This window comes from Aotus nancymaae, unplaced genomic scaffold, assembly GCF_030222135.1.
Source record: "Aotus nancymaae isolate 86718 unplaced genomic scaffold, 86718_ANA_hifiasm-v0.15.2.pri h1tg000059l, whole genome shotgun sequence".
In the NCBI taxonomy this organism is placed as follows: Eukaryota; Metazoa; Chordata; class Mammalia; order Primates; family Aotidae; genus Aotus; species Aotus nancymaae.
Genome location: NW_026988473.1, coordinates 34,235,937 through 34,259,197, shown reverse-complemented (window position 1 = coordinate 34,259,197; position 23,261 = coordinate 34,235,937). Strand labels below are relative to the sequence as shown.

The 23,261-nt window shown below is 37.4% G+C and overlaps 1 long non-coding RNA gene across 1 annotated transcript in view; it reads left to right on the top strand.

The window, feature by feature from the left end:
• The window catches only part of LOC105717215 (uncharacterized), a 64,121-nt gene extending 55,447 nt beyond the window's left edge, over window positions 1–8,674 (top strand). The window contains exon 4 of the long non-coding RNA XR_001107476.2: window positions 6,249–8,674. This is a non-coding gene — a long non-coding RNA (uncharacterized LOC105717215). The remainder of the gene's footprint in view (window positions 1–6,248) is intronic.
• Window positions 8,675–23,261: the final 14,587 nt, after the last annotated feature.

Genomic DNA, 23,261 nt, shown 5'->3' with positions numbered 1-23,261 from the left:
AAAAAGGAGGAGATGCAATTCTCGCCTCTGATAAAGTAGACTTTAAAGCAACAAAGAGCAAAAGAGGCAAAGAAGGACATTATATAATGGCAAAAGGATCAATGTAACAAGAAGAGCTAACGATTTTATAGATCAACGAGACAGAAAATTAACAAGGACATTCAGGACTTGAACTCAGACCCAGAACAAGTAAACTTAATAAACATTTACAGAACTCTCCACTTCAAATACACAAAACATACATTACCACCTCACACCTATTCCAAAAGTGACTACATAATTGGAAGTAAATCACTCCTCAGTAATTGCATAGCATTTCTTAGGTTTAAATGAAATATTGGTTGGCTGCTTGTTTGTTATTTTCTTCCCTTATTCCTTCCTGTCTACATCAAGTATAATTATTGGTATAAAAGAGGCTTTCAATACCCATTACTAAACTGCATTCTAGCCTGGGAAAGAAAGCAATACTCCCATTCTCTCTCTCTCTTTCTCCTTCCTTTTTCTTCCTCTTCTTCATTTTCTTTCTTTCTTTCTTTAAAAAAGACAATAGTATCTGGCACTTCCTTTAATATCTATGAAACTTTACTCAACTTTTACTTCTGTGACACTCTACTCTCTTGGTTTCATTCTCACCCTTGAGATACAAAAACTTACTCTCTTTAACAGCCATCTTTTTCCTGCCCATTGCCTAAATCCTGTGTTCTTTGTAGTTCTGTCCTAATCACCACAGATTTTCCACAGATGATCTCATTTATTCTAAGCTTTAATTACTATCTGCACTCTGACTCTCAAATATACTGTATTAGTTCATTCTCACATTGCTATAAAGACATCCCTGAGTCTGGGTAACTTATGAAGAAAAAAGGTTTAATTGACTGACAGTTCTGCCAGCTGTACAGGAGGCATGGCTGGGGAGGCCTCAGGAAACTTAGAATCATGGTGAAAGGTGAAGGGGAAGCAGGCACAATCTTCAAATGCATAGCAGGAGAGAGAGAGAGCAAAGAGGGAAGTGCCACACACATTTAAACCATCAGATCTTATGAGAATTCACTCACTATCATGAGAACAGTATGGGGAAAATCCACCCCCCTGATTCAATTACCTCCCACCAAGCACCATCTCAACATTGGGAATTACAATTCAACATGAGTTCTGGGTGGAGACACAGAGCCAAAATATATTATTCCATGCCTGGCCTCTCTGAAATCTCATATTCCTCTCACATTTCAACACATGATCTTCCATTCCAAACAGTCTCTGAGAGTCTTACTCATGCTAGCATTAACTCAAAAGCCCAAGTCCAAAGTCTCATCTGAGACAGAGCAAGGCCCTTGGCCTATTAATCTGTAAAAATCAAATCAAGTTTATTACTTCCAAGATACAATGAGGCCACAGGCAATATGTAAATGCTGTCATTCCAAACTGCAGAAATCAGCCAAAACTAAGGAACTACAGGCCTCATGCAAGTCTGAAACCCAGCAGGGAAATCCATATATCTTTTTTTTTTTAAATATATTTTATTGCACTTTAGGTTTTGAGATACATGTGCAGAACCTGCAGGATTGTTGCATAGGTACATACATGGCAATGTGGTTTGCTGCCTCCATCCCCTTGTCACATATATCTGGCATTTCTCCCCATGTTATCCCTCCCTAACCTCCCTACCCCCCACTGTCCCCCCCTTAGTCCCCCCGAAAAGACCCCAGTGTGTGATGCTCCCGTCCCTGTGTCCATGTGTTCTCATTGTTCAACACCCACCTATGAGTGAGAACATGGGGTGTTTGATTTTCTGTTCTTGCTTCAGTTTGATGAGAATGATGGTTTCCAGATTCACCCATGTCCCTACAAAGGACACAAACTCATTGTTTTTATGGCTGCATACTATTCCATGGTGTATACATGCCACATTTTCCTTGTTCAGTCTATCATTGGTGGGCATTTGGGTTGGTTCCAGGTCTTTGCTATTGTAAACAGTGCCACAATGAACATACGTGTGCATGTGTCTTTACAATAGAACGATTTATAATTCTTTGGATATATACCCAGTAATGGTATATATCCAAATGGTATATATCAAATGGAGTTTCTATTTCTAGGTCCTTGAGGAATCACGACACTGTCTTCCACAATGGTTGAACTAATTTACATTCCCACCAACAATGTAAAAGTGTTCCTGTTTCTCCACATCCTACTTAATTATGGTGGATAAGCTTTTTGATGTGCTGTTGCAATTGGTTTGCCAGTATTTTATTGAAGATTTTTGCATCTATGTTCATCAAGGATATTGGCCTGAAGTTTTCTTTTCTTGTTGAGTCTTTGCCGGGTTTTGGTATCAGGATGATGTTGGTCTCATAAAATGATTTGGGAAGGAGTCCCTCTTTTTGGATTGTCTGGAATAGTTTCAGAAGGAGTGATACAAGCTCCTCTTTGTATGTCTGGTAGAATTCAGCTGTGAACCCATCTGGAACTGGGCTCTTTTTGGTTGGTAGGCTATTAAGTGCTGCCTCAACTTCAGCCCTTGTTATTGCTCTATTCAGGGTTTCAACTTCTTCCTGGTTTAGGCTTGGGAGGGTGTGTCAAGGAATTTATCCATTTCCTCCAGGTTTACTGGTTTACATGCATAGAGTTATTTGTAGTGATCTCTGATGGTAGTTTGTATTTCTGTGGAATCTATGGTGATATCCCCTTTATTGTTTTTTACCGTATCTATTTGATTCTTCTCTCTTTTCTTTTTATTAATCTGGCCAGTAGTATGCCTGTTTTCCTGATCTTTTCAAAAAATCAGCTCCTGGATTTATTAATTTTATGAAGTTCTTTTGTCTCTTATCTCTTCAGTTCTGCTCTGATCTTAGTTATTTCTTGTCTTCTTCTGCTATGTTTTGAGTCTTTTTGATCTTGCTCCTCTAGCTCTTTTAATTTTGATGATAGGGTGTCGATTATAGATCTTTCCTTGCTTTTTATGTGGGCATAATTTATTGCTATAAATTTATTGCTATAAATTTTCCTCTAGACACTGCTTTAAATGTGTCCCAGAGATTCTGGTACATTGTGTCTTCGTTCTCGTTGGTTTCGAAGATCATCTTTATTTCTGCCATCATTTCATTGCAGTCAACATTCAAGAGCCAGTTATTCGGTTTCCATGAAACTGTGTGGTTCTGAGTTAGTTTCTTAATCCTGAGTTCTAATTTGATTGCACTGTGGTCTGAGAGATGGTTTGTTATGATTTTTGTTCTTTTGCCTTTGCTGAGGAGTGATTTGCTTTCAATTATGTGGTCAATTTTAGAGTAGGTGTGATATGGTGCTGAGAAGAATGTATATTCTGTGGATTTAGGGTGGAGAGTTCTGTAAATGTCTTTTAGGTTTGCTTGGTTCAGATCTGAGTTCAAGTCCTGGATATCCTTGTTAATTTTCTGTCTTGTTGATCTGTCTAACATTGACAGTGGAGTGTTAAAGTCTCCCACTATTATTGTGTGGGAGTCTAACTCTCATTGTAGGTCATTTAGAACTTGCTTTATGTATCTGGGTGCTCTTGTATTGGGTGTGTTTATATTAGGGATCATTAGCTCTTCCTGTTGCATTGATCCTTTTATCATTATATAATGACCTTCTTCTTCTCTTGTGATCTTTGTTGGTTTAAAGTCCATTTTATCAGAGACTAGGATTGCAACTCCTGATTTATTTTGCTCTCCATTTGCTTGTAAATCTTCCTCCATCCCTTTATTTTGAGCCTATGTGTATCCTTGCACATGAGATGGGTTTCCTGGATACAGCACATTGATGGGTCTTGAGTTTTATCCAGTTTGCCAGTCTGTGTCTTTTGATTGGGGCATTTAGCCCATTTACATTTAAGGTTAATATTGTTATGTGTGAATTTGATCCTGCCATTTTGATGCTAGCTGGTTCTTTTGCCAATGAGTTGATGCAGTTTCTTCACTGTGTTGATGCTCCTTACCATTTGGTACATTTTTGGGGTGGCTGGTACTGCTTGTTCCTTTCTATGTTTGGTGCTTCTTTCAGGAGCTCTTGTAAAGCAGGCCTGGTGGTGATGAAATCTCTGAGCAATTGCTTGTTTGTTAAAGATTTTATTTCTCCTTCTCTTATGAAGCTTAGTTTGGCTGAATATTACATTCTAGGTTGAAAGTTCTTTTCTTTAAGGATGTTGAATATTGGCCCCCACTCTCTTCTGGCTTGTAGGGTTTCTGCCAAGAGATCTGCTGTGAGTCTGATGGGCTTCCTTTTGTGGGTGACTAGACCTTTCTTTCTGGCTGCCCATAGCATTTTTCCCTTCATTTCAACCCTGGTGAATCTGAAGATTATGTGTCTTGGGGTTGCTCTTCTTGAGGAATATCTTTGTGGTGTTCTCTGTATTTCCTGGACTTGAATATTGACCTGCCTTGCTAGGTTGGGGAAGTTCCCCTGGATAATATCCTGAAGAGTATTTTCCAGCTTGCATTAATTCTCTCCGTCACTCAGGTACACCTATCAAATGTACATTAGGTCTTTTCACATAATCCCATATTTTTTGGAGGCTTTGTTTATTTCTTGTTACTCCTTTTTCTCTAATCTTGCCTTCTTGTTTTATTTCATTGAGTTGATCTTCAATCTCTGATATCTTTTCTTCTGCTTGATCTATTCAGCTATTGAAATTTGTGTATGTGTCGTGAAGTTCTCGTATTGTGTTTTTCAGCTCCATCAATTCTTTTATATTCTTCTCTAAGCTGTTTATTCTCATTAGCATTTCATCAAACCTTTTATCGAGGTTTTTAGTTTCTTTGCATTGGGTTAGAACATGTTCTTTTAGCTCAGAGAAGTTTATTATTACCCACTTTCTGAAGCCTGTTTCTGTCAATTCATCAGACTCATTCTCCATTCAGCCTTGTTCCTTTGCTGGTGAGGAGTTGTGATCCCTTGGAGGAGGAGAAGTGGAGGGGTCAGGGAGCTGCTTGAGGAGATAGTCTGTCCCTTACTGGAGCTCAAGTGCAGAACTGTGAGCTTCATTGTTCCATTCAGAGCTGTTGGGTAGGTATGTTTAAATCTGCTGTAGCAGAACTCATAACCACCTTTTTTTCCCAGGTGCTCTGTCCTGGGAAGGTGGGGCTTTATTTATAAATACCTGATATGCTGCTGCCTTTTTTCAGAGATGCTCTGCCCAGTAAGGAGGTAGCCTAGTCACAGTCTGCCAGCAGAGGTGTTGCTGAGCTGCTGTGGACTATACCCAGCTGCTGTGTGAACTTCCTTGCTGTTTTGTTTATAGGGGTATAGTTAGAATTGCCTCAGTGATGGCAGATTGTCTCTGTAATGGCAGACTACCTTGGTAATGGCAGATTGCCTCAGTAATGCTGGACTGCCTCAGTAATGGCAGACTGCCTCAGTAGTGGTGGACTGCCTCAGTAATGGCAGATGCCCTTCCCCTCTCAGAGCTGGTCTGTTCCAGGTCCAGCTGTGCTTGCTGTGAAATTCTCAATCCAGAGCATTTCAGATTGCTGGTCTTTGTGGGGGTGGGACCCACCAAGCCAGATCACCTGGCTCCCTGTTTCAGTCCCATTTTGTTCAGTTGAATGGGTGACTCTGTCTCCCAGCCATTCCAGGCACCACTTGAATCAGCCGCCCAGATTTGTGTGAGTTTTTGTGCAGAGACCTGCTGTGCCTGCTGAAACAGTCATGCTGGAGACTCATGGCACTTTTCCACCTGGGAATCTCCTGGTCTCTGGGCAGTAAAAACTCATTTGGAAATGCAGTGATCTCTCACTCTCTGCTTTATCACTGGGAACTGCACTCCAGAGCTGTTCCTATTTGGCCATCTTGGATCTCTCATTAAATCTTAAAGCTTCAAAATAATCTCCTTTGATGTCATGTCTAACACTCAGGACATGATAATACAAGGGGCAGCTCCCAAGGCCTTGGGTATCTCCACTCCTGTGGCTTTGCTGGATACAGCCCCTGGAGCTGACCTTGAGTGACTGCAGCTTTTCCAGGTGCATGGTGCAAGCTGTTGGTGGTGCTATCATTCTGGGGTCTGGAGAACAGTGGCCCTCTTCTCACAGATCCACTAAGCAGTGCCCCAGTGGGGACTCTGTGTGGGGGCTCCAACCCCAAATTTCCCCTCTGCACTGCCCTCGTAGAGGTTCTCCATGAGAGTTCCTCTCCTGAAGCAGACTTCTGCCTAGACATCCAGGTGTTACCATACATCCTCTGAAATCTAGGTGGAGGTTCCTAAAACCCAACTCTTTCCTTCTATGCACCTGCAGGCTCAACACCATATGGAAGATGCTGAGGATTGGGGCTTACATCCTCTGAAGCAATGGCCCAAGCTGTACCTTGGCCCGTATTAGACATGGCTGGAGCTGGAGCAGCTGGGATTCAGGGCACCATGTTCTAAGGCTGTACAGAGCAGCAGGGGTGTTGGCCTGGCCCATAAAACCATTTTTCTCTCCTAGACCTCAAGGCCTGTGATGGGAGGGGCTGCTGTGAAGGTCTCTAAAATGTTCTAGAGGCATTTTTCCCATTGTCTTGGCTATTAACATTTGACTTTTCTTTATTCATGCAAATTTCTGAAGCTTTCAATTTCTCCCCCAAAAATGGATTTTTCTTTTCCACCACATGGTTAGGCTGCAAATTTTCCAAACTTTTATGCTGTACTTCTTTTTTAAATACAAGTTCTAGTTTCAGGTCATTTCATTGTTTATTCAAATAAGTGTAGGCTTTTAGAAGCAGCCAGGCCACATCTTGAATACTTTGATGCTTAGAAATATCTTCCACCAGATACCCTAAATCAAATTTCTCAAGTCCAAAATTCCACAGATGTCTAGAGCAGGGGCACAACACTGCCAGTTTCTTTACTAAAGCATATCAAGAGTGACCTTTACTTTAGTTCCCAATAAGTTTCTCATCACTATCTGAGACCACCTCAGCTTGGACTTCACTGCCCATATCACTGTCAGTATTTTGGTCACAACAATTTAACAAATCTCTAGGAAGTTCCAAATCTTTCCTCATCTTCCTTCTTCTTCTGAACCTTCAAAACTGTTCTAACTTCTGTGCATTAACCAGTTCTGAAGTTGCTTCCACATTTTCAAGTATCTTTATAGCAAGACCCCACTTCTTTAGTACCAATATTCTGTATTAGTCCATTCTCACACTACTGTAAAGACATACTGAAACTGGATAATTTATGAAGAAAAGAGGTTTGTTGACTCACAGTTCCATAGGTTATACAGAAGGCATGTCTGGGAAGGCTTAAGGAAATTTACGATCATGATAGAAGGTGAAGGAAAAGCAAGCACAATCTTCATGTGGCAAAACAAGAGAGAGAGTAAAGGGGGAAGTGCCACACTCTTTTAAACCATCAGATCTCATGAAAACTCATTCACTATCATGAGAACAGGATAGAGAAAACCTGCTTCCATGATCCAATCACCTCCCACCAGGTCTATTTCCCAATACTGGAAATTACAACTCAACAGGAGATTTGGGTGGGGACACAGAGCCAAACCATATCATATATTGTACACATATGTCTACTAGTTATCTGCTAACACACTGACCCACATGTTTAACTATTTACTGACCTACTTTACTTAGATATTTCATAGACAAGTGATACTAAATGTTTTAAAACTTTCATTTTTTTCAAAGTCTGCTCTTTCTCCTGACTATTTTATTCCCATGAATGATATTATCATTAGTGACAGCACCATACTAGAACAAACTGTACACCAGATCTTTATCATAAATTTTAAAATCAGGTATTGTACATTCCCCAATTTTTTGGCATCTCTCTTTTATGAGCAATTCTTTTTTCAATCAACACACAAGAGCAGACACAAAATCAACTGATGACCACTTTGGTCAATTTTTAAAGTCATCTTTACTTAAATCTCATTTATATATAATAAAACTTTAAGTAGATATTTGGAGGAATTATAAGAAACATGTACACTTGTATAACCGACACACAATTACAAAATGATAAACTTCCATCAGGATACAAAGTTTCTTCTTTTCGGGTAATCACCCTCCAGGTCCAGGTGACCATTGGTCTAGTCTCTAATGTTATGGATTAGTTTTGGTTGTTCAAGAATGTTCAAGAACCTCATTTAAATCCTTAAAAAATGTGTTGTCTTATTACTGAAGTGGAAGGTTATATTTTTAGTACAAATTCTTTGTTGGATGTATGCATTGCAAAAATTTCTTTTTACCTGTACCTTGCATTTCATTATTTTAATATGTTCTGAAGATTGTTAAGTTTTTAATTTAGAATAAGATTATGTCATATATATCTTTTCTATTACAGTTAGTGTGCTTTGTGTTTTATTTAAAAAAAAAAAAAAAAACTTCTTTGTCTACTCCAAGGTCACAAAGATTCTCTCCGAGAAGTTTTAGAGTTTTAATGTTTATGTTTAGATGTATAATGAAAGTTGAAATATTTTTGTATAGTATGAGGTAGGGGCCAAGGTATGTTTTGTTCCATGTGGATGAAGTTATTGTCACTTTATATTTTTTTAAACAAACCTATTCTTTCCCAATGAATTACTCTATTGCCTTTAAATAAAAATAATGCTCATACAAGTGTGGGTCTATTATTACACTCCCTTTCTGCTTCATTGATTTGTATCTCTATCTTTATGCTAATACCAAGCTGTCTTGATTATCAGATCTTTATCATAAATTTTAAAATCAGGTAATATACATCCTCCCAATCTTTTGCTTTTTTAAAAAATTTTTTTCAAAATTAGCTTTGTCTAATCTGTGCCCTCTGCATTTCCATATCAATTTTAGAATCAGTTTGTAAATATGTAAAATAAATATGATTTATCTGGAATTTTGATGATTAAATCTATAGGTCAATTTAGGGAGACTAAACATCCTGGGAAAGATGCTAAAACTTTCAGAGCCTCTGATTTTTTAAATCTTCAAAGTCAAAAAAAAATACTTTAGATGTGTGTTATATAGATAGGTAAGATATTTTATGCCAAATTCTTGACCTTGCCTGGCACATAATAAATGCCCACCATTATTTATTACTATTATTAACCAGTTTCACATGAGTCAGCTTATGGGTTTCTGACCCTAAGCCATGTAAATGGAGCAGGGCTTTGCACCATCAAGCATTTATTAGAACTCCTCACTAGATATTTACTTTATAATTAAAGAAATGGGCCAGATGCGGTAGCTCACGCCTGTAATCCCAGCACTTTGGGAGGCTGAAGTAGGTAGATCACCTGGGGTCAAGAGTTCAAGACCAACCTGGGCAACATGGCAAAACACCATCTCTATTAAAAATACAAAAATTAGCCAGGTGTGGTGGCACATGCCTGTAGTCCCGGCTACTCAGAAGGTTGAGGCAGGAGAATCGCTTGAACCTGGAAGGCAGAGGTTGCAGTGAGCCAAGATCACACCGCTGCACTCCAGCCTGGGTGACATCGTGAGACTTTGTCTCGAAAAAATAAATGAATGAATATTTATGTAATAAATTGTCTTGCTGGAAATCACACAGCTAGTGAGTGGTGAAGGCAAGTCTTGAATCAAATAAGTCTTCTAATTCTCATAGGCGCTTCAGTATAAATGTATAGAGAGCGGCATGGAAGGAGGGAGGAAGGGAGACAACTTAGAACAATGATTCATTCTATGCAGAACCGGGATAGGAGCTGACAAAAGAAGAGACTAGCTCAGTTCATTGGTTCTTCTCTTTGTAGACAACTTAGAACAATGATTCATTCTATGCAGAACAGGGATAGGAGCTGACAAAAGAAGAGACTAGCTCAGTTCATTGGTTCTTCTCTTTCGGTATCTTTGAGCTCACCACACTTTCCTTTCCTCTATCCTCACTGGCTCCTTAGTTATCCAAAGAATTTTCAGCCTTCCTATAATGGACATAAAGTTTTAAACTCTTATGAAGGCCTGGCTTCCCCACCATTTGGTCAGCGAAATATATTGGGAGCTCAATTAGCCCTCCATCTGCAGTACATTCCTGAGCATGTGGCCCGCAGATGGCCCATGTGGGTTGGCCCTTAGGCCATTTCCTGACAGCTGACAGGCAGTTGACAGAGAACAGGGATGTATATTTTGGTGCAAGTCATCCCGCCTGCTTGGCTATACTTGCCTTGTTTGATGGTTTTCACTTTTCAGGATGACCTCATGTTGGAAGCTTCTGGATAATTAATAAACTCCTTCTCCATCAGCCCTTTTCTGGCTTCCTGTCCATTTCAGGTGCTGTTTCTTAGCTAAGTTTAATTATTGAAAGAATAACTCAAATGAATTAGTGGACAAAGGCTATAGATTAACAATTTTTATGCCTGGCAGGTCTAGCATTTAGTAGAAACAACTCAACTAATATTTGAAGGCATATGTAAACATTTACTTAATGGTTTGGTGCCAAGTTTCAGTGGAATATTAATTTTTATGGACATAGTAATAAACTTGTGCTACTTTGGGGTGAAAAATAAGGGCATAATGGAAACACTGACATATTCCTGGAAAATTCTATCATACCCAACTTAAAACTATAAACATTTTACTAACTAAAGGGCGTGTAATAAATTGGGTAAACTGTGGGATACATTTTCTCATAAAAGATTTCAGTAGAATAAGTTTTGTTTCTTTAAGCCAATTAGCAGTGCTAAATGTCATGCTTAAACAATGTATTTATCCAAATCTGACACATACAGACCGTTTAAGATAATTCAACAGTGAGCAGTACCTAGATGCTAAGATTCATGCAAAAGCAGTGAAGATGGGGAAATTACAGCCCCTGCTCAAAAAACTTCATTCAAGGAGGTTCTTCTGACATCCTGAGAAGTACCAGAACACTCCAGACCTTGGAGGAATGAATATTCATGACGGAACAGAGGGCATGGCTGATGTTATAGGAAGGTCTCAACAAATGAAATAGATCTTTGAACTTGAGGTAAGATAGAATCTGTTCCTGAAGTACTAGAGAACTGCTGAAATATTCTGAGTGTTTAATGAATAGAGCATCATGGAAATCATAAGGGCCATGTAGGGTGATTCTGTGATATTTGGACCAGACATTGTGACTTAGTTCAATGTCTAGGACTCAAAAACAAACAAAAATGTAGGCTTTACTAAAGTTTCAATTTTTGACTAAGCCTAGGCTTTGAGAAGTTACAAGGAACAAAAATAGCTTTTAGGGATTTTTTTAAAGCATATTTTGGGGAGAATTTTTAGAAACTATTGTTCCATTTATTTAGGAAGCCTAAATTTAACTAGTCCATTTTGCAAGTTTATTTATAACACAGACTCAATTGATTACTTAAGATTTTTTTTTTTTACATGGGTTACTCTCAAGCTATCTTTGCTCATTCCAAGCTAAGTTTAAATAATGCATACTAAGTCATATTCTTGAATATCCTGGGAGGGCAAGATTTTTTTTTTGAAGCTTTTTTTTTTTTTAAAAAAGGTATCCAGGCAAACTTAGTACATTTAAACTATCAACGTATGTGGACCAACATATTGGAACGTGTTAGAGTTCAACTCTTCATTTATTTGTGAATGCTGTACATGATTAGTAAATATGAATTAAGATAGACCATATATCATTTAAGAGTAAAATTTTTTCTCATCCTTTAAATCAGAATAAAAATCCAAATATGAGCATTAGAGATGGTCAAGGAACTTAATTTCTTTAAGCTTCAACTTTGTGAAGAATAAAATATATAACACTATGTCTTTTGTGAGAGAATTGTGAGAATGAAATAAGATGACATGTAATTTGCTTAGCATAGAACATAATGTATCAGTAGCACTCAAAAGATACAGCCATTTTATTAGAACCAGTGGGCTGGACTATGTTTTACTGTCATGAAGATAGCTGTGTGGGTTCTCCCCATCTAGATTTTATTCAACAGCTGTCCTGTTGAGGCCCAAGGATTATCTAAGATCCTTATATTGTTTGCATATGAGAACACTGAAATCTGTGTCCTCTGCACAGTCCAGTTCTATTATCCACATGTTGCCTCTTTCATGGTCTTTGTCTTTGCTTTCTTTCTCTAATTTTGGCCTCACACCCAGAGCTTCAAACTCACATTTTCCTCTGCAGTTATGCCTACTCTTGCAGACTAAAGGAATTATCTTCACCCCAACTCAAACTGCCTACATGTTGTACTTCTGGTCCTATTCTTTTGGCAACACATAAAATTATGACATTGACAGAACCTAAACTGCTTAATTGTAGCCAGTTACCTTTCCCAAGTCGACTTAACAGATTTGTTTCTCAACAGTTCCTGGCAGAAAATGTTCTCTACTTCTTATAAAGGTTTGGTTAGGTAGGAACTTCTCTGCAGTAATCTCTATTAGAGCACAGGTTGGCAGAGTTGATTTAAATGTAGCTCTAGTAAATACCTCAATAGTGTGAGGAAATATAAGTTAAGAACACAAGCCACCTTAAATTTGACCTCATCTCCATCATTTACAAGCTGTGTAATGCTACTTAAGTGATCTGTGCTCTAAGCAGGACTTTTTTGGCTGGAAAAAAAAAGGATAATCGAGGTCCTTGCTGAATAAGGTAATTGTAAAAATTAAAGGAGCTGTGGATATCACATAGTAAATTCTTAGTAAATGCCAGCAATTATTAAGGAAAGGCAATAGCCTTGGTAAGTATAATATCTTTCTAAAATAGAGGCTGCCTGAAACTTGAAACTTGAAACTGGTCATGAACTATTCTTTAGGTAAAAAAATAACTACAAGCATATGTTTTTGATTGGAGGGGTAGTGATAAGGGTTGCTAGATATGGCACGGGGACATCCTTTAAATTTAAGGATTTTTATGACACTAAGACTGAGACTCTAAGAATGTGTCAGGATTCCAACATAGGGCAGAAAAAATGTTTCTTTTGTTTTGTTTTTGAGTTGTGTGTAGTAGTAAACATAGATAGCTTTGGGAGGCAGAGATTTAACAGTGGGGCAGAAACAAACAAACAAAAAAAGACAACCTGGCTGTCAGACCAGTGAACTAATTTGTCTGCTTAAGTCAAAGACCCACTGGTTGCAGAATAGAAGATACTTCATGGCTCCAGTGAAACGAAGTTCTGTTCAACTGATGTGGAAAATAAAAAGGAATTTTGCAAAACACCTATCTTAAGTCTACCAGGGAGCTGCAGGTGTTGAGAGCTGTGAAATCTGCCAGCAATCAAAATTAAATCTACTTAATCACATTGAGGGGATGACTCCATGATATTCATAGTGGAGAGTTATTTCATAGTTTTCACAAACTTCCCCTGGCTGCATGTCAAGCTGTGCACAAAAGGACTTGTCTGGGTCATTACTGCTTTGATTACTGCTTTGATTACTGCTAAGGGAGCCAGTGATGACTGGAGTATGAACAGAAGTAGACTGGCATTTTATTACATAAGATTTGTGTCAAATCCAGCTCCAGTTATGCAATATCATTTCAGGATCTGTCCACCTTAACAATAGTTTTCACATGTGGCTACATATAAAAATCTGAGCTTTTCCACTTGATGAATACATGTCTTTACTACAAAACCAGTATGTTCTCAAAGTTTACCCATGAGATCTGTGGGGTTTAGAAGCAGGACAAGTAGACACTTTAGGCTTGATATAATTCAGTATACATTTATAATCTGGCCATGTTATATGCTTTCTTTTTTAATGTTAAAATACCTAAAGCATTCTATTCCCTTAATTTCTGGAAGGATGCAAAAAGACAACACATTAGGAAACCTTTGTGAATGTCAGTGGTTGATAAAGGAGTAAGTTGTCTTAGGAAGGATTATTGTTGTTGCTGGTTTTTGTGGGTTAGTTACATTCAATATTAGCTTATATTTTGTGAAACAAAAATGAAGTCACATCAAGTGCAGCTATACCTGCTGTATCCATTTTAAGGATGTAGCATAATGCAGTAAAACAGAAGCATAGACTTTGGATCTAGAAAGAACTTCAAGGAGTTTGTGATTTTAGTGGCTAGGGTACCAGAGTAATAACTCACAGTAGAGCCTCTAACTAGACAAACTGATGATAAGCCAAATTTGCTTTTAGAGCTTTGCATAGTTTTCTCCTTCCATATCAGAATTTCCACTTCTTTCTCTTACCTAGACCTAAATTATTACATCCACAGCTCTTAGGAACTTTCTTACTTTATTACCATTTGTATATATGTATTTTCTCTTCAAGAAATGGTCACTATCCTGAGAGTAGGATAGTTATACCATTTAATTCGTTGTTGTGTCTCCTGAAGTATCTAGAATGTGAGCTTCTGTTCAAGAGCTAAACTGTGATAGACTATCAAGTTTTCACTCACCTGAATGCTTTCTTTCACCCTAGAGGATGCCCAAAGCTTTTCCTGAGACTCTGACCTTGAATCTTTGATGCCTGCTTCAGGTGCCACCCTCCACATATATGTTATGCCCAAAGCTTTATGTAGTTCTAATTGACTTCACAGAATTGATGGTCTAGCAGTTGGTTCCGCCTTTTCTTACTCTTCAGCTAGGCTAGTTCTCTTGACTCCTATTCTTAAGGATAAATAAGTCTCTTTCTGTGTTCTTGGAATAACCCTCGAATTACCCTCTCTTAAGCCAACTTGACCATTAAGACAGTTGTTTATTTTCCTGAATTCTAAATCTGTTATATTTTAATTATCACATAAGTTACATAAGTTCTCCTTTTCCTTATGTGATATTTATATTTTCGCATTTTAATAGTTGTTAGTATACTTTGAACTACAAGTGACAAAAATCATAATGATCAACAATTTAAACTATCAGAATATTTATAGCCTCAGATGGAATGAAATTCAGGCTTGTTTCAGTAGCTCAACCAAGTCTTTGTGCTTGTCGCCACTTGGACACAAGATGGCTGCTGCTATTCCAGGCCCCTTGCCCTCTTAAACTGTGCAGAAAGTTAGAAAACTTAGTTTCTTCTCATGCATAGAAGAGATGCACATAAACAGAGGAGAAATAAAAGAGAAAGCCTTATCTAAAAGTCATTGAGTAGACTTTCTCTGAGGTCTCTTGACCAGGGTTGGGTAAATGATCGTTGTAGTTGTCTGAATGGTAGCCTCTAAAAAGATATGTCCATGCCCTAATCTCTGAAAACTATGAATCTTACTTTATGCTGAAAAAGTATCTTTGCAGAGTTAATTACATTAAGCAACTTCAGATGAAGATAGCATCCCAGTTTGCCCAGGTGGGCCCTAAATCCTATAACAAATATCCTTATAAGAAACAAATAGCAATTTGGGAGGCTGAGGCAGGAAGATCACTTGAGGTCAGGAGTTCGAGACCAGCCTGGACAACATGATGAAACCATCTCTACTAAAAATGCAAAAATTAGCCAGGTGTGGTGGTGGGTACCTGTAACCCCAGCTGCTTAGGAGGCTGAGGCACTAGAATTGCTTGAACCCAGGAGGTGGAGGTTGCAGTGAGCTGAGATTGTACTATTGCACTCCAGCTCTGAGTGACAGAGAAAAACTCTATCTCGAAAAGAAAAAAAAAAAAAAAGTAAAAAGAAAGAAACAAACAAAGGAAAAGGAAAAGAAAAAGAGAGGACAATGTGATCATGGTGATTGAGATTGGAATGGTGCAGCCACACATGAAGGAATGCCCACAGCTATAGAGGTTATAAGATGCAAAGACTTCTTCCCTAGAGCCACCAGGTGAAGTACAGCCCTACTGACGAACTTGATTTCAGACTTCTGGCCTCCAGAACAGTGAGAGAATAAATTTATCTGTTTTTGTTTGTTTTTAATGGACTTCGTCTTGTTTGTTTTTAATCGATTTTATTTTTTAGAGCAGTTTCAGGTTCACAGCAAAGTTGAACAGAAAGTACAGAGAATTCGCTTTACCCATTGTTCCCAAATAACATCTTTCCCCACTATGAACATCCCACACGGTAGTGGTACCTTATTTGTTACAATGGATGAACCTACACTGATACATCATTACCCAGAGTCCATGCTTTGCCTTAGGGTTCACTCTTAGTGGTGTACATTCTACTGGTTTTGACAAATGCGTGATAACATGTATCCATCATTAGAGTATTAGACAGAATTGTTTCACCGTCTTAAAAATTCTCTGAGAGAAAGAGAGAGAGAGAGAGAGAGGAGAGAGAGAGGAAAGAGAGAGAGAGAGAGAGAGAGAGAGAGTTAGTTTAGTATAAGGAATTGAATTATGCAATTATAAAGGCTGGCAAGTCCGAAGATCTGTAGGGTAAATTGGCAAGGTGGAAACCCAGGAGAGAACAATAAACAATGTTTCTGTTTTAGTCCAAAGACAGGAAAAGTCTTGTGTTTCAGTTTGAAGGCTGTCAGGTAGAAAGAATTCTATTCTATTTCGGGGATGGTCAGTCTTTGTTTTCTATTCAGACCTTCAATTAATTAAATTAGGCCCATTCTACCCACATTAATTGAGGGCAATCTGCTTTACTCAGTCTATCAATTTAAATGTTAATCTTATCCAGAAATACTCTTACAGAAACATCCAGACCAAATATATGGGCTTCTCATGACCCACTCAAAACAAAATTAACCATCACAAATATACAGCCTTCTAGGTTGGCTTCTTTCACTTGGTAAGATGCATTTGAGTTTCCTCCATGTTTTTTCATGGCCTGAAAGCTCATTTCATTCACTGAATAATATTCCATGGTCTGGATATGTAACAATTTATTTACCCATTAACTTAATAGAAGTATATCATGGTTGCTTCCAAGTTTTAGTAATCATGAATAAAGCCGTTATAAATACCTATGTAAAGGTTTTTGTGTGGACAAATGTATTAAATTCATTTGGGTAAACATCAAGTACTGCAAATACAAGATCATATGGTAAGAGTATGTTTAGTTTTATAGGAAAGAATTCTGTTATTTTAAGCCAACAAGTTTACTCTAATTTGTTGCAGCAGCCCTAGGAAACTAATAGAATCATCCCTATATGAAATAAAAGAAAGATAGAAATATGTATCTAGCAATTTCATCCTACTAGAGGAATTGAGCTCAGTCTATAATGAAAAATGGTTTTGGAAATAGCCTGTGGCTAGAAAACTAGCATGTCTGAAATACTAAATGATTTAAGATCCCGTGATTGTAGATTTGCAAAACTTTTTTTTCCTTAAAATTTCCCTGATACTAGAGTAGCTTTTATTTTGACTTGAAAGGCCAGAGTCCTATGAAAATACTAATAATAACCAATATTTTTATAAGTTTATAGTTTGGAAACCACTATCCTTCTACATGAACAAATTAGCTCCTAAAACAGCCGTGAGAAGCAAATACAAGAAATATAAGCTATTGTGCTCACTTTGTGGAGGGTAGTGGAGAGCAGCACATGAAAGCATAAACTATCAGCCCCTGTTCCGATGCTTACAATTTGGCTAATCATGGCCATGCCACTTATCCTCTCTGAGCCTCAGTTTTATCATCTATGAAGTGGAATTAATGCAAGTACTTATCTCATCATGTTGCATATTATGATAGATTACAAACATATGAGGGCTAGAGCATAGTAAGCAGTCAATCAATGTTCATGGCAATTTTGATCATTGATATATTTATTACTGTAATAATAATTTATCACTGTTGTTACTTTAAATATGTGAAAACTAAAGCTGAGGAAGATTCAATGACTTGCCTAAGATCAATAAAGGGCAGGTATTCTGGCTCCAAATCCCTTCATCATGTGGTTTCCTATGTCAGGAGGGTAGAATAGATATTTGAACCTTTGTAAAAATTGGAACATTTGTACTATCTTAAATGGTGTCAAGGGGAAACTCACCATATGCTATAAATAAAAAGAATGTAGACCAGTACACAAGACTAGCAAGGCTCTGGTGTAAGCTTTCATGTGCGTGTATATACATTCCATGAAAACAATGTTATTTTGATATTGTCCATCTAAAAAATAAGGAATTGGCCTGGGACAAGTCAGAGCATGTGCTGTTTTATTTCCTTTTCCCAAAAGACACTTAAAATTTTGGGCAGTAGACTAGGAAAAGATTATGCAAATAAATTATAGTTGTGGAAAACACATGAACATATTTGAATACATATGCCTAGCCATATGTACAGAATTATAGCTTTTTAAAATTTGTATTTTCAGGACAGCAAGCAGTATCATTTTACAAATACCATGGAGACCTACCATGGTGACATTTCAGACTGGGAAACTAACATGCTGAGGCATTGAATTCTGTTTTTGATTACTTATTCAATGAATTCTCACAATAACACTGCAAGATACTTTCTATTATTATTCATTTTATGGATAGGGACACTGAAGCTCATAGAATCCCTGTGATTGTTCCTGTGATTATCATTCAATTCTCAATGGCAAAGTAAAAGCAGTCTTAATTCAAATCTTATATTATTAACAATACCATTTTCCTTGGAAGTAAATTTGGGTGTTTTGTCTAACAAAGTTATGTTGTCTAATACTTTAGTTAAACTGTAATACATATGCCATGAAGCAAAGGCCAGGAAAACCTAATTACTCCAAGAAGCCATACATTCATTCTTGAGCTGAAGTCAACCCTGCCGTTTCACTTAGCAGTCAAGGCTTCAGGTAATGGGCCAGCAGTGAATCTGGGCTTTGTTTCTGGGTGGTGGTGGCCATGGGGAGCCTTGCTGGAATTTTTCTAGGATTTTATGCCAGCTTAAACAAACATTGGAGGTTCAGGAGAGTATTCCATGGGTCTGAAAGCAGAGTGTGAAAACCCACAATGCTAAAGAAATGTGTTTTAGGAAAGACATAACCAAAACATAAAAGCTACATTTCGTACTACTCTATAAAATGGATGTTGCCTTCCAAAAGGGAAAGAAAAAAATCCTTATGGTTAGATTATATATAGAGCATGGAGGATCTACAAAGGTCTTTCATTATATACAAAAGATCTAGTTTATAACTTTTACTACTGGTTTTATGAATGTTTAAATAAAATTATCAGATAATTATTTGCACAAAAATGAAAATTAAAGATATTTCTATCTTCAAAGAAGCCAGATATCAACTAGAAAAATTTCATCCATTTTTCCAGAGAAGTTCAGTGATATAGTTTTCAAACCCCATTTATCAGAATATAGAAGAAAATTACTAAAGTTGTATTCATTAGCTAGTTTTTTAATATAGTGAGTTGCTTATTGTGCATTTTAGTGAATCCCATAATCACTCTCCAGAGACCTGAGTATATCTGAATTAAAAGATCTTCTTTAAAAAATGAATTTAATTAGAAAGTATATGAACACACACACACAGAGATTAATGGAACTAAAAAAGCTGATGCTCACTAGAGGGCAATTGACACTGTGCTTCCACAGGATATAATAAACTAAGTCCTGGTGGGAGACAAATGAAGATTTTCCCGTAAGTTGAATAACGTTGCAGGTAGAGCAAAAAGAATGGAAAATAGAAACATTTTAAAACAAAATCCAAAATGTCTTGTGAATCTAAATTTCAGGTATGTAGATTCTCAACTCTTATTTCTATAGCAATTCCTCTCAAACTTTCATGTGCCTATGAACCACCTGTGCATCTTATTAAAATACAGTTTCTGCTTCAGTAGGTTTGAAGTGGAGCCAAGATTCTTTATTACTATTAGATTAGTGCAAAAAGTAGTTGGTTGGTTTTGCCATTAATGGCACAATTACTTTTCGAACCAACCTAATAACAAGCTCCCAGATAATATCAATGATGCTAGTCTTTTGTCATAGAATGATCAACTTGCCCAGTTTGCCTGAAACTATAAGGGTTTTTCCTAGGATGTGGAGTTTTTAGCCAAACCTGTAATGATTCTGGGCAAAATGGTATGTGTAGTCATCCTATAGGGCAACACTTTGAATACAATAACCCTAGGTTACATCTGAAATTCAACAAAATAGTTTCTGATCATGCTCAGATATTTGTTCATAATTTAGGACAAGAGGTCACAGGCTTACCCTATTCACAAAGTCAGCCTTTTGGTAGAGAAATTGGAAGTGTGTAGTGCAAGAAGGTAACTTTAGTGATAATGAAACAGAAACCTAAATCAACTCCTGTCTAGAATGAATGAACCATCATATTATTGGCCCAAAAGTAGAAGTGTAGCCTTTTCCCCATAAAAATATTATCTCTGTCTCTATCATGAAGTCCATAATTCAGTAAAAAATTATGAGATATACCAAAATAAAAACATTTTTGAAAGACAAAAATTAATAAATCCAGACTGAGATATATCAAAACTATCAGATGGGAACTTTAATGTAGCTATGACTAACATGTTAAAGAACCTAGTGGAAAAGCTTAACAACATGAATGAACAGATGGGGAATTTTAGTTGAGAAAACAAAACTAAAAACGTCAAATAGAAAAGTTGAAATAAAAGACATTATATCATAGATGAAGAAATTCTTTATAGTGCTCATCAGTAGACTTAAGATAGCTGAGGGAAAAAAAATTCACCAAACTCTAAATTGGTTAATATTCAGCCATAAAAAGGAATAAACTAAAGGAATATTCTCAACAACTCAGATGGATCTCAAAGAACTGATGTTGAGTAAATATGAATAAATAGAAATTATCTAAACAAAAACATTGGGGAAAAGAGTGAAATTTAAAAGAAAAAAAAACAGAGCATTTAATATTAATGTTCTAACATAAGGATAATTGGTGTGCAAGAAAGGGACAAGAAAAAAAACAGGACAAATAGACATTTTGTGATAATGGCTGAGAATTTTTCAGAAATAATGAGTGACATCAAACCATAGATCCAAGGAGCTTAAATCTATTTACACAATAAATAACACACACACACACACACACACACACAAACACATCATAATTTAACAACTGAAAACTGAAGACAAAGAAAAAATTTGAAGACAGTCAGAAAAGAAATACACTACATGCAGAACAACAAAATACAATTTATAAAGGACATCTCAGAACATACGCAAACTACAAAACAATATAGTAACATTTAAACTACAAGAAGCTTAAAAACTCCAAATACTATATTCAGCAAAACTACCTTTCACAAATAAGGCAAAATAAGTAATTTTTCAGACATATCAAAGATGAATTTATTGCCAGGAGTCTGTGCTTTAAGAAATGTTATAGAAAGTTCTTCAGTCAGAAGAATTATGATACAAGACAGAAATGTACATCCATACAAAGGAATAAAATGTGCTTGAAATGGTAAAAATAAAGGTAAATACTATATCAAGGACATTCTCTGTATGTTACAGAATTGAAACTGTAATTGAATGCCTAAAGCAAAAATAGTACTAATGTATTATACCATATGTGAAGTACATTGTATGACACAAAGGGTGTAAGAGAGAAATTGGAATTATTCCACTGCAAAATAATCGCACCATACAAAAAGTGGCATATTATTTGAAATTAGACTGGTAAATTAAAGATGTACATTGTAAACCCTCTGGTAAACACTAAAACAATGAAAAGGAGAAATAGGTAATAATCCAATAGTGTATTCTAAATGGAAAGAAAAATATAGCCCAAAAGGTAAAAGAGGCTGGGCACAGTGGCTCACGCCTGTAATCCTAGCACTTTGGGAGGCCAAGACAGCTGGATCACCTGAGCACAGGAGTTCAAGACCAGCCTGGGCAACGTGATGAAACTTCATCTCTCCAAAAAAAAAAAAAACAAAAGAAAGAAAGAAAAATTAGCCAGCATGGTGATTCCCAGCTACTTGGGAGGCTGAGGTAGGAGGATCACTTGAGCCTAAAACATCAAGGCTGCAGTGAGCCGTGATTGTGCCACTACACTCTAGTCTGGGTGACAGAACAATAATTTGTCATAAAAAAAAAAAGCATGAAAAATATTAACGAACATGGATACACAGAAAAAAATTAACAAAATGGCAGATGAAAATCCAACTGTAAGGCATTTCAGATACTATTGGTTCTGTCTCTTTCATCACAGGCCCAGAATGACAAGGCCTGGGGGACAAAAATCATGTCAAAAGAAGGGTTGTGGGCACCCACAGAGCCTGAGCACTCAATGCCTAATTCCACCTCATTTATCAATTGTCTTCTCCCTGCATTCAGGTGCAGCACTCCTCAGCTTTCCCAGCTATGTCTCAAGAAGGCCCACATGTGGCTCAGGCTGCAGCTCCAGAGGGCATAGGTGCTAAACCTGGGCAGTGGCCGCATGGTGCTAACTCTGCAGGTATACAGAGTGCACAAGCTATGGAGGCATGGCTGCCTCCACGTAGATTTCAAAGGATGCCTTGGAGAGCTTCAGTGGCTCAGGAAGAGAACTACCACAAGAAGGGGTCCTCCAGGAGCTGTGGGGGATCAACCCTCCATTGCTGCTGGTCTGGAAGGTGGGGCATAGAGTCAAAGAAGATGATTCTCAAGCATCAAGATTTAATGTCATTTTTGCTGTAGGGTTTTGGACTCACTTGGGACCTGTTACCCCTTTCTTCTTTCCTATTTCTCCCTTTGATATGGAAATATTTATGCTGTGTCTGTCCCTCTATTGTAATTTGGAAACTCATAACTTGTTTGATTTTATGGGCTCACAGCAAGAGAGGGAAGTTGCCTCAGAAGGAATTGTACCTTGAGTCTCACCCATATCTGATTTAGATGAGACTCTGGACTTTAGAATTTTAAACTGATGCAAGAATGAGTTAAGACTTTGGGGGCATTGAGATAGAATGAATGTACTTTGTATGCGAGGACATACATTTTGAAGAATGAGCAGTGGAATGCTATGGTTTGAATGTTTGTGTCCCTCTGAAATTTATGTTGAAATTTAATCTCCCCATTGTGATAAAAGGTGAGGTCTTCTGAAATGAAGTCATGAGGGTTCTGCCCTTGTGAATGAGATTAATGCTGTTATGAAAGAAGCTTCAGAGACCTGCCTGGTCTTTCTACCATGTAAGCACATGTTTGGCCCCCTCCAGAGGTCACAGCAACAAGGCACCATCTTGGAAGCAGAGGGCAAGCCCTTACCAGACACCACATCTACCAGTACCTTAGTCTTGGACTTCCCAGACAGAACTGTGAGAAATAAATTTCCATTATTTATAAATTACTTAGTCTAAGGTATTTTGCTATAGCAGCAGGAATGAGTTGAGACAAGTTATTTACAACATGGTAGCTAGCTTCCCTCAGAGAAACTGAGGAAGATAATGAGACAGAGCAAGGCAGAAGTCAGTCATTTTGTCATTTAATCTCAGAATTTATATCCCGTAACTTTTACCATATTCTCTTTCTTAGAAGCAAGTCACTTGGTTCATCCTACACTTAGAGGGGCTTAAAGAAAAGCATGAATATCAGGAGATGAGGAT